The sequence below is a fragment of the Phocoena phocoena genome, chromosome 12 (genome assembly GCF_963924675.1).
Source record: "Phocoena phocoena chromosome 12, mPhoPho1.1, whole genome shotgun sequence".
Classification (NCBI taxonomy): Eukaryota; Metazoa; Chordata; class Mammalia; order Artiodactyla; family Phocoenidae; genus Phocoena; species Phocoena phocoena.
In genome coordinates this window covers 556,424-564,219 of record NC_089230.1, presented here as the reverse complement: position 1 = coordinate 564,219, position 7,796 = coordinate 556,424, and positions in this window count along the sequence as shown.

The window sequence follows — 7,796 nt, the reverse complement described above, 5'->3', positions numbered from 1 at the left end:
GTTGGTTGTGGGTCTTCACCTGGTAGGTTGACCCAAACCTCATTCCTGAAAGGGCTTTCCCGCTAGAAATCTTCCTAGTTTTGGTAACTAGTTTTTTGTTGACTTTTATCCCTAGAAATGGGCATCCTTTCCCATGGGCCCCCAAGTCCCCGCCTGTGGCCGCAGCCCTGTCCTCAGGGGCGTGGGGGGTGGTCACCCCCATTACAGTCGGCCCCTCTCGGTCCTTTGGTTCCCTGACACAAGGCCAGCACTGCGGGCGGGCCCTCAGTCCTGTGTAAGGGCTGCCTTGGGGGCCTAGCCTCCCCACAAGCCGTGGCTCCGAGGGGGTCACAGGGATGCTCCCCCCTCACCTGCTTCCTCCATCGACCATGTGTCCTGGTGGCTCAGAGAGGAGGGTGCCTGTCGGGTGGACAGCAGCCCCAGGCGTCCCCGTCTCCGCCATGTCCTCCAGGGGCTGCTCGCAGGGCTGCAGCGCGTGCTGAGGCCTTGGAAGTGGTGCCAGGAGAGCCACCCAGCGGATAAGGCTTCTGTGCCGTGGTGACGGGGGCTGGGGGTCACTGATGTCCACAGGTCACCATGTCACCTGACGCCAGCGGTGGGCGCTCTCGTGGGACAGACGTCAGCATGCTGTGCACTCACCTCCTCATGCCCACGAACCGCTCTGATACCTCTGGCCCTCGACTTCCGGTCTCGTTGCTTCCAGGCCCCTGACCACCTGGCCACACTTACCAGTTGCTTCCTCCGTGTAGACCCACCTTCACGGCCATGGGTCCTTCCCGGCGCTTGACCTGCCCCCCGAGACAGTGGGGGGGGGGGCTGCCCTTGAGGCTGTAACACTACAACTTTCTCCTTTAGGTGGTGTCAGTGGATTTTGCAGAAATCAAACAACTCGTACTTGGGGCAGCCGGCCGTAGGAAGCTCTCCTTAAGCCTGTGGGCACACGGCGAGGAGGTGTGGGCATGTGAGCCTTTTGTGTCTGACCTGGGCCTTGGAACGTGCGCAGCCTGGTCCTGCGTGGGCGTCTGCGGTTTCAGAAGGAGGTGCTCCAGCAGGCGCCAGCCCGATGCCGCAAGGGCTCGGACGACACCTCCCACCATCTCGGTCACGAGGACACTAGGAGCCTCGGTGGAGTCGGGGTTCTAGCCGGCACACGGTCTGGAGGGCAGCTAGGAGAGTTACTGTCACGGTTGTGTCCCAGAACCCTTGGGTCTGTGCCGTGGGCCTGTTTGTAGCTCAGCCCCAGCACCGCACGGGCCGCGCCCGCACACCAAGATCCTCCGCGAAGGCTCGACACCCACACCCCAGATGCCGGTGCTGGCGACTTCAGAGTCACATTCGGCCGTCACTTCGCAGTCAGCTTTCCGTCCATTCTGCCCCAAGACCATCTCCTGTCCTGCCCAGGACTCTCGCCGGTCTTGGTCTGGCCTTCGAGGTGGGGGAGCCGTCTTCCTGTGAGACCGGGCGCAGGCCTGTGTGGGTGCTGCCGCCGTAGTCCGAGGACCCCAGCGTGTGCTCCCACAGGGAGCGGCGTGCATTCTTCTGGTGTCGCGCTGTGCTTGCAGGCCCTTCCCGCGGCTCCCTGTGGGCAAGCGGCGGCAACGTGGCACCCGTGACAAGCGCTGCCCTTGCTGGGGTGCCGGGCGGTATGGCTGGTGCCTGCCCGCCCTCGGGGAGGCCACGCCGCTCCTGGCCGGTGCTGGGCTGGGCACTGCGCACGGGCTTCGTCCTCTCCGCCCGGTCTGTTTTCTCTGTCCGCCCTGCTCCTGCAGAACCCCTGCCTTGATCGGATGCCGCCCTGCGTCCACGCGGGTGGCAGCCGCAGCAGAGAGGGCTGAAGCTCATTGTTCTCCTCAAACAATGTCCCATGTCCGCTGCTCTTCACCGCTGAGCTGATGCAGAACTTCACGCCGCGGGGCCGGCGTCCTGGGGGCTGCGCCACACCGGCTGTCTAGCCAGCGGGAGTCGCCAGGGTAACAGGCGCCGGCGGCTGCGGGTCCACGACCCGATGGGCACCGTCCGTCACGGCTGAGGAGGCCAAGCAACTGAGAAGCGGCCAGAGGTGCCTGAAGTTAGCGAGTCAGCCTCGCGCGCCCCCGGACGCTTTTTATTTTCTCTGCTGGCGAGTACCTTCAGCAGATGGAAATTGCTGGCGAAAAGGAAAGAAGTGAAGATGAGCTAACGTCGTTCTCCATCAGAAGCTCTCCAAGCCATTCGAGAGCGAGCCCGGGAGGGAGCCAGCTCGTGCCGGCCTCAGGAGCGCGGCCGCAGAGGGCAGAGGCCACAGGCTCGGACGCTGGACACAGGCTAGACCCCGGCTCCGTCACGTTTATTCACGGGCTCAGCCCCCCACACCGTTTTCCGTGGGTGACGTGTGGAGGGTACCGTCCCGCCCCGATTAGGTTGGCGTGGCGACCGTGTGCGGGCAGCCCCCGGCCCCTTCCTGACCCGGGCGTCGGTGGCCCTGCCAGGAGGAGGGACTTGGGTGCCTCCGTGTGGCAGCCGAGCTGCGTGCGGGCGGAGACCGTCCCGGCCTGAGCCCGTGGTCCCCTCCCGCCACCGCAGTCTCCGGAGCTCTGCGGGCTTTTCGGTGAAGGAGGGATTGGGGAGCCGGCCGCTGCCCCCCGTGTGCCCGTCGGCGCCCAGGACAGCTCGGCCTCAGCCCGAGCGGCGCCGCAGGACTGCACCGGAGCCACGGGGGGCGCCCCTCAAGGTGGGTGTCCGGTGCGCCCCGACGCGCGCACACCTGGAGGAGCGTCGCTGGGTGGCGTCCCTCGGCGCCTCCTGCCTCGCTGTGCTTCAAGGGTTTGGTCGCGAAGCTGCTCTTGCGAGTAAACTCTGGGTTCCTCAGGCGAGGGCCGCTCCGGAGCTCTGTTAGCGCCGTCGTTGCGCTTCTCTGTCGGGTCGCGGGGCGGCGCTCTTCGGCAAAGCAAGGCCGCGGCGGCCGCGGGATGCGCTGGAAGCCTCTGAGGGGAGGGGCTGGGGGATCATGGATCCGGGCGGCACCTGCCCCTTCCTTCGGCCTTCCCTGCAGCGGGCAGAGCCCGGGCCGCCCGGGAGGGTGAAGAGCGGCCGCCCGCTTGTCGGCAGGGCCCACGGGGCTTTCCCCGGGAACGAGCTTTCACTCCGGCCCGGCGAGGCAGGAGCTCCCGTCCTCAGGGAGGAAAGCCCGGGCGGGATTGACCGTGTAGCTCAGAGAACGAACCGCAGGGGAGAAGCTCTTTGTTTGAAGACTGAGGTGGATTTCCTGCGGAGGACGGTGTTCGGCGCGGAGGTGCCGTGGAAGTGGCCTCCTGACGGCTCCCCTTTACCGCGAATTCCCAGCTGGCGTTGCGGCGTCTGGGGGCGGCTAAGAAGAGCCCGCGGGGACGCAGGCCTCCGCAGGGCGTGGCTGCGGCCGGTCTACAGCCACGCTTCGCAGTGCCCGTAAGACGACGTCGCTCTGTTGGTGCCCGTGCCCCCAGGTCTCCGAGGCAGACATAACCTGCACCTGGGCCCCTCAGGGTCCCCGGGGCCCTGGATAATGTGGCACCAGAGTGAATCGATTTGGGACCGTTTACAGCCCATCTAAGATCAGTTCTTAAGTTTTTCCAAAGGAGACCCTGGATGATGCAGGAAGTTCTTTTGACACATCATTCAATTCCTTTAAGACAAGAGTATTTTAGGGTACATTCAAAAAAGCCCGTCACGCGCTGAGCCCCGCAGCATTGGTTACAGTCGGGGCGGGCGGTGGCACAGGTGCGTCTGTGTAAGTACCGGGTGGGCGCCTTGTTCCCAGAGTACCTCGAGGTCCTTATTGTTCACGTCCGCCCCCTCTCCACCCGCACCCACCCAGTAGGACAGCTCCTTCAGGAGCGGGGGGGCCTGGGAAGGCATCTCCTCGGGGGAGGAGGGCGGGGCCGGGGTGGGGCTGGTCCTCTCCCCGAAGGGGGCGTGGCCAGCGAGGCCCGTGCCACCTGGCATCTCCTCTCCATCTCATCACAGCCCCGTTTCTACAAGGCTTTACGGGTGGGTTCTCCCGAGAGCGAATCCCCACAGCAGCACTGTAAAGGCGCAATCCCGCCCGCTTTACAGGGGAGAGAGCAAGGACCCGAGTGAGGGGCTCCCAGCGTCGCGGAGGGGAGGGTCTTGATGCAGGCCTGCGTTCTGGGCCGGGGACTCATCCAAACGGAGGCAAGGCCTGTTGGGTGGCGGCACCGAGTCTGACCTCCTTTCAGCCCGCCTAGGCGTGTTCTCTGTTATACTGCGAGACCCCTGAGGGTGCTCAGGAGTGTTGCTGGGCCTTCCTGCAGCTCTGCGCGGGAATTTAACTTGGCTGCTGTAGCCCATGAGTAACTGTATCTCACAAAACCTCGCCCCTGAGTTACTGCAACTCTCCCCTCCCATTTGTAAGACGTAACACGGCTTTGAGTGTCAGTGAGGAAATGTCACGAGCCTGCCCTTCCTGTGAACGTGTGTTAGCGCTGTCAGCGCTCTGGAGGGACCCAGTTTCTTGCTGGGATCAGATTCCTGTATTTCAGCTCATTTCTTTCTTTTTCTTCCCTGTAGTAGTTGATAATTCCGATTTCTCTGGCTTGGATGAAAGTTACATAATAAATAGACATAACTACTCAGAAAATAAGTACTTCATTCCACTGTGGGCAAGGCATTCTGCTAGGGAGGCTGAAGGGTCCCAAGAGGCTGCAGAGGGAAGAGGCCATCGCTGTGGATGGCGGGGATGGATGGCAGGAAGTGCCATCGGAGAGGCGCTGGGTCTGGGGTCAGCAGGGGCCCCAGGTGCCATAAGGTCCTGCTGTTTCCCTCTCCATCCTTGGTCTGGGTTGGAGTCATCAGATTGGGCTTGGAGGGTATGCCAGGTGAGGAGAGAGGTGAGGACGAACCCTTGGGAGGAATGATGGTTAGAACAAAGCACAACCAGGAAGGCCAAGAAGGATTCAGCCGAGTGCAGGAAGGAGGCCCCGGGGGTTCAGAGGAAGACATGACCCCAGAAATGTCTCGGGACGAGGCTGGGGGACGTCCACGGCTCTGGCAATCGGGGTCAGGTGGGCGGGAGGGGGCAGCAGGCAGGAACCACAGACTGTGTCCCCGGGGGTTCGCAGAGAAGGGGAGGGGCCTGGCAGGGGCTCTGCTGGACAAATACTGTATGCTAACACATATATATGGAATTTAAGAAAAAAAATGTCATGAAGAACCTGGGGGTAAGACAGGAATAAAGACACAGACCTACTGGAGAATGGACTTGAGGATATGGGGAGGGGGAAGGGTGAGCTGTGACAAAGCGAGAGAGAGGCATGGACATATATACACTACCAAACGTAAAATAGAAAGCTAGTGGGAAGCAGCCGCATAGCACAGGGATATCAGCTTGGTGCTTTGTGACCACCTGGAGGGGTGGGGTAGGGAGGGTGGGAGGGAGGGAGACGCAAGAGGGAAGAGATATGGGAACATATGTATAACTGATTCACTTTGTTATAAAGCAGAAACTAACACACCATTGTGAAGCAATTATACCCCAATAAAGATGTTAAAAAAATTCAAAATCAAATATCCAGAAAAACCTCAATCCATCCTTATTTTTGTTGTGGTTGCATTAAGTTATGAAACAGGTTGGGGAGACTGTCCTGTGATGTTGAGTCTTCCTGGTGAAGAACGCAGTAACCTCTCCATTTGTTCACGTTTTCTTATATGAATTTTTTTAGGGTATTTAAAAATGTTTCTCAAATAGATGTTAATTTCTTAGGTTTATTCTTAGAAACTTTATCTTTGTTTTTTGGGTAATTAAATGGAGGTAATTTCTTCCATTATATCTTTTAAAGCTATTGGTTTCTCTATTTTAATTTTATACACTGATATCTTACTAAATTTTCTTATTATTTGTAGAAGGTTTTCACTTCGTGTTGTCTTTGGGCTGAGATAAGTGTATTTTGCCATGTTAAGGAAATATTTAATCCTATTTTATTGAGGGTTTTTTGTTTGTTTGTTTTTTTGCGGTACGCGGGCCTCTCACTGCTGTGGCCGCTCCCGTTGCGGAGCACAGGCTCTGGACGCGCAGGCTCAGCGGCCATGGCTCACAGGCCCAGCTGCTCCACAGCATGTGGGATCTTCCTGGACCGGGGCATGAACCCGTGTCCCCTGCATCGGCAGGCGGACTCTCAACCACTGCGCCACCAGGGGAGCCCTTTATTGAGGTTTTTAATGCTGAATTTTATGAAATACTTTTTCAGCTTCTCTGAAGATGATCCTGTTATTTTTTAAATCTTTAGATCTATTAAGAGATAAAACAAATTACCTATAACCACTTTTGAAACCAGCTTTTTAAAAGTTTTGAATTTTATTTTGACATGTAATTATGTTTAGCTGAGCTCTATAGCATGTATTATTGAAAACCCAATTTTCCATAAGGACGTACCATTTTCTCAAGCATCTGGAGTTCAACAGCATCTTGAATTCATTTAACAAACCTTATGGCAAAAAAACCCCAGAGCTGTGCAGCCATGCCATTATTTAAAAGCTGACATTCGTTCTCTGAGTTTGAAAAATAATAGATATATATATTTTAATGAAGAAAGTGACATACAGTATGCTCGTCTTAAACAAAGCAAGTGTCTTAAACAAAGCAAGAGTGCACAGAAGTAGGTATGTAGGAAGCTAGAAGGATTAGATAAACATTGTCAATAAATTTAAATTGATGGGATACACGTCAATTTAGCCTTTTAAAAATAACCTAAGAAATAAGTTAGAAAGCAAATACATAGGAAATCGAAGTTCACAGATGCCTGCTATCAGACAGACCTGCCAGCACGCCAGTCTCCATGGCAACAGCAGAGTGAGGGACCGGAGACGGAGGAGCCGCCACAGTAAGCCTATGGATCCCCTGAACACCTTCATTTCCGAAGCTTGCTTGTTGCCTTTCAATTTTACAGAATCACATTACAATTTTGTGGTGACTGGAAACCAAGAGGAGAAAAGATTTCTACCTCCAAGATGGAGCAGGCACTCACCACCAAAGGGGAGCGATCTTGAGGCTTTTTACAAAATATTTATCCCCCGGGACTTTGGTCAGGTGCAAGGAGCCCAAGCCCTGGGTCTGGATGACACACAGGACCCAGTTTTTGATATTATGTGTGTCGTGGAGGTGCCTGTAAATGGGCTACAGGCACTGACTCACGGGTTATTTATTTGTCGCCTCTGCAGTGCAGTTGGCAATAAACACACCACCTTGAGGTAGGGGCGCTGGGAAAGCCTCATCAAGCCGAGAGCTGTTCACCTGCTGGCATTTCCTCCTGAACCTCCTCCTTAAACAGCTGGGCAGGGACCGCATCCGCCTCTCCGACGGCTGTAACGCTGGATGATGGATCTCACGCGGCTGCCAGTGCGGGTGGAGCCACGCACCTGCGTGCTGTCTGATCTAAGGCTCCTGGAACATGTTTGTTTAAGCCAATCAACGCTTTCTGATGATGGCACGAGCCTTAAAGCCTTGACGCTGCCATTTTTCAAAAGGGGCAAAGCATGGCTGACGATAACAGAACCCATCCCCACAGCAGCAGCCCTGGGAGATGAACCAAGGGTTTCCCCGCGTGCTGTCCGTGCCGCCGCCTCTCACCCGCACGTGGGGTAAAAGCCGCACAAGAGACTAACCAGAAGCGAAAGACTGGAAACGAATGAGAAGGCACCGGGCAGGCTCCCGCTCAAAAAGCCCCACCAACCAGCAGGATCTCGGCCCACTGAGGTCACGTTTGCAGTGGGGCCTTGGGCGGTGGGTAAACTGCGGGAGGGGTGATCCGGGGGTGGGCGGCCGA